This window comes from Vigna umbellata, chromosome 1 (assembly GCF_029865625.1).
Source record: "Vigna umbellata cultivar VRB3 chromosome 1, Vumbellata_1.0, whole genome shotgun sequence".
Taxonomy (NCBI): Eukaryota; Viridiplantae; Streptophyta; class Magnoliopsida; order Fabales; family Fabaceae; genus Vigna; species Vigna umbellata.
In genome coordinates, this window is record NC_142165.1 from 27,821,191 (window position 1) to 27,825,923 (window position 4,733).

The 4,733-nt window shown below is 33.9% G+C and overlaps 1 pseudogene; it reads left to right on the forward strand.

Moving 5' to 3' along the window:
• The first annotated feature begins 1,377 nt into the window (after nt 1-1,377).
• Nucleotides 1,378-3,978, forward strand: LOC124833366 (pollen receptor-like kinase 5 pseudogene; annotated as a pseudogene).
• Nucleotides 3,979-4,733: the final 755 nt, after the last annotated feature.

Sequence of the window (4,733 nt, forward strand, 5' to 3'; positions counted from 1 at the left end):
TTTAAACTGCCATGTACCATCCAAGATCATCAATCATGCTCGAACCATTCAACACTATTGGTCTCACATCCTTAATAAACCAAAATTTTATTTCTAATAAAATAGTAAACTAATTCTATTTTGACCACAAACACTATATTGCACAACAACTAAACACTCTTTTTGGTATTGACATGCACAATAGCATACCCAACAATGCAGCAAGGTAATCAACCACACTAGATCCAAAACTAATAAAACAGTCAACCAATAAACATCCATCCATCCAAACTTTCCTAGTAAAAGATATACTGCATACGTAGCGAATTGGAAAATAAAGACTAGGAAACATGACACCAACTTGACTGCTGCTTTCGAAATGCCCAAACTTATATTAACTTCTAAAATCTAAGGTTAACATCAACTTGATTATTTCCATTAATTAAATTAGGCCTCCTATGCTAGTTCAGGTGCAATGTATTTAAGGTCTAAGCATAAAAAAACCACTGTAATATATATATATATATATATATATATATATATATATATATATATATATATATATATATATATATACCGCTCATGCTAAAAATAGTAATTAAACAAATAAATAAATTTATGCACTTATCTAAATTTGGACACATGACCTCCAACTTATAACAAAGAGTTTTCACCAGCTGAGTTATGCAACCCTTGATAAACATCCAATCTCTTATTTCTTTATAGATAATCTTCTTGGATCTTACACTTTTATCAATCGATTTTTGTTCTTCGGTAATTTGTCAAAAATCCACTATTACTGACAAATTTTTGCAGTTTCCAATAGATATTAATCGTCGATAACTTTAGTTTTTATAATATTATATTATTATAAATTTAAATAATTATTGATTGAATTTCAAAAATTTGTACTTTTCTATCCCTAGCTCTGAAAGTTCTTAGTTGTTACCAATTTATGTGGGAAACAAATGCATATACATAATTCAGAACAGAAAACACATGGCACATAGTAGCTACGACCAACGTAACATCAGCGTATAACAAACCACACACAAGACAAAAACAAGTTATAGAAAATTGTTACGAATTAAGTAAAGCCAATGCAGTAGAAGACACCTTGTTCCTCAATAACAAGAGAAACCAGCTTTCAATTAAGCACCTTAATATAATATATGCTATTAAACAAAAGAACCATCGAAAACAAGGTCCGAATCATTACTCGTATATGGCCGGCCCAATGATTATTCTTTGCATGTAGGACTTTGTCAATGCCACGACGTTGATTCTTAATATGGGCACTTTCTCTCAAATTCTGAGTGCTTCTCTTGTTATTTGTCTCGTTCCCTCTATTTCCTTTCTGTTCAACAAATAACCCTCTTTGCTTCTTGTTTGATAAACTAAATTATGGTTCAGAAAAGACCGTATTATTGCCTTGTTATGCTCTTTGTGTTGGGCATTAGTTTTGAGCCATCGTTGGGAGACACAGATGTTCAAATTTTGATGAGGTTCAAAGGTTCCTTGTCAAATGGGAAAGCCTTAAACGACTGGGGGAGCGATTCCAGTTTATGTAGCTGGACTGGCTTGTTATGCCGCAAAAACCAAACATTTTATGGCTTGAGACTAGAACATATGGAACTGGGTGGGAAGATTGATATAGAAACCTTGGTTGAATTGCCAACTTTGGTAAGCTTTAGTGTCATTAACAATACATTTGAGGGTCCGATGCCGGAGTTCAAAAAACTTGTGAGTTTAAGGGCATTGTTTCTGTCCAATAACAAGTTTTCCGGTGACATTCCAGATGATGCTTTTGAAGGCATGAGAAAACTGAAGAGGGTATTCTTGGCAGAAAATGGTTTCACTGGTCCTATTCCAAAGTCACTTGCTAACTTGCCAAGACTCTTGGATTTGGACTTACGTGGAAATGGTTTTGGAGGAAACATACCAGATTTTCAACAGCAGGATTTTAGAGTATTTAATCTGTCAAATAACCAATTGGAGGGTCAAATACCAGAAAGCTTAAGCAACAAGTTTCCAGGTTCATTTGCTGGTAAATTAATAGTATTTCTGTTTTTTCACCAACAGGCACAATTTTTAATTCGTTTGTTGTTTCTCACCACAGATTTAATTTATTTTATTTGTTATGAAAATTTATGTTTACTGATATCTTATTTCAACCTCACTTCTAGGCGAAACTAAAACCGTTTAATTTCATTCGTACCACAGCTTGCTACAAATATCATTGATAGACTTCTATGTATAGTACATTTGAAACTCTGTCATCATTAACCAGATTCATTGTGTTTGTTGATACTGTGAATTAAATGTGATCAAAATGATACATATATAGTCACATTTATTAGAAACAACGTCAATTTACAAAATATATAAACACTACAAATCTTATCTTACAAATTAATTTTATAAGATATAATAATTAGGTTTAAAATTCACCTTTTAATATCTATTATATATATATATATATATATATATATATATATATATATATTATAATTTAGTCATCTCCACCAAAGTGGTATTTATACTGCATATCCACGATTTATCTGTAATTTTTTTTTGCTATGTTACATATATGTTCAATTTACATGTTTTTGTGCAACGCAGGCAACGAAGGCCTGTGTGGAAAACCTTTAGGTTCCTGCAAGATTGGCGGCAACGAATCTAGATCACTGGAACCAAACCTTGATAAACCTCAGGGAAAAAACCACAGAATCCTTATAACTGTCATTATAGTCGTAGCAGTTGTTGCTTTTTCTTCAATAGTTGCACTTCTATTTATCCAGAAACACAAGAGAAAAAGGTTTAAACCCAGAACATTACCGACGCAGGGTAATTTCCAGCAAAGTGTAGGCTTAAAGGAGTCACACTCCATTGATATGACAGTTGATTTGAAAGATGGAGATGGCGAATTGAACTTTGTTAGGGAAGACAGAGGAGGATTTGATTTGCATGAGCTGCTTAGTGCCTCAGCAGCCGTTCTTGGTAGTGGAAGTTTCGGGTCCACTTACAAGGCTATGATTCTGAATGGACCAACAGTGGTTGTGAAGAGGTTTAGGCACATGAACAATGTTGGGAAACAGGAGTTTAGTGAACACATGCAAAGGCTTGGAACTTTAACACACCCTAATCTTCTCCCTCTTGCAGCATTCTACTACAGAAAAGAAGATAAGTTCTTGGTTTATGACTTCGCCGAAAATGGTAGCTTGGCCAGTCATCTACACGGTATATGACGATAACTTCTAAGATTTATTACAGCTTTAGATTTAAAGAAAACTGACCATCATGAATACCATTTTTTTGCATTTTGCAGGCAGAAATGGCTCTGTTCTTACTTGGTCCAGCCGTTTAAAAATCATAAAAGGGGTGGCTAGGGGCTTAGCCTACCTGTATGAAAACTTTCCAGGAAAGATCGTACCTCATGGTCATCTGAAATCCTCTAATGTGGTGCTGGATCATTCATTTGAGCCAAAGTTGACTGAGTATGGCCTTGTGGAAGTGATGAATAAGAGCCATGCTCAGAAGTTCATGGCAGCCTACAAGGCCCCAGAGACGAACAAATTTGGTAGGCCAAATGTGAAAAGTGATGTGTGGTGTCTGGGGATCCTGATTTTGGAGGTGCTGACAGGGAAGTTCCCAGCAAATTATCTGAGACACGGGAAGGGTGGGAATAATTCTGACTTGGCAACATGGGTGGATTCAGTTGTGAGGGAAGAATGGACTGGTGAGGTGTTTGATAAGGACATCTTGGGGACTAGGAATGGGGAGAGTGAGATGCTGAAGCTGCTCAGGATTGGAATGTTTTGTTGCAAATGGAGTGTGGATAATAGGTGGGATTGGAATGAGGCAGTGGCAAAGATTGAGGAGGTGAAAGAGAATGATGGTGAGGATGATTCTTCTTCTTGTTATTATGTCAGTGAAGAGGATTTCAATTCAAGGACTGCGACTGAAGATGAGTTCTCTTTCTCTGTCACTAATGGATGACATTCATCCTACATTTTCAACATTCCGGTTGAGCTTGTGGTTACTTTATACTTGTGTTTCAACGTAGTCATTAGGATGCTGATTACAGTCATTGAGGCCTTAAAATTGCTTTTATATTTGCACAAAAAATGTCAATTACAATACTAATATTTTCTTCATTTATAATTTTCTATATATTTGTATTTGTTTTTAAACTTTGTGTATCAATAATAAACATTTATATTCATTTATAATGTTAGATATTTCCTTTTGTTAAGTTTCGATCACAAGTTACCTATAACTTGCAAACAATTTTTTACTTATGATGTTATGCAGAGATTTAAACTCTCTCCTAAGAGTTTCTCTCATTAAAACTTCACTATAACATTTTTAATACCTTTCTTAATTATAAATTTTTTAGATTTTTTAAACTTTACTTAAGAGTAATTTTCCAAATTTCTATAATCCAAATTACAATCACAAGGTATTCATTAATTCATGTATTACGAAATTCAAGTCAACTAGTATCAATCAGTACTATTCTTTTGGAAGTATTTTTCAATGGTGGAATCAAGTCACAATTCAAGATCTATGAAATTTGAAAGATCGTGTGACAACTAGAATATTGACCATTTGGCAAAAGGAACATGTTAACAACATAGGTTATTGTAAAAAAGTTGTTAAAAAAAACATTTTCCTTGTCAAAACTTGCATGTAAATACTTGTAGTGTATCTATGAAGGAAACATTATGACAATTATTGCAATAAAATACAAA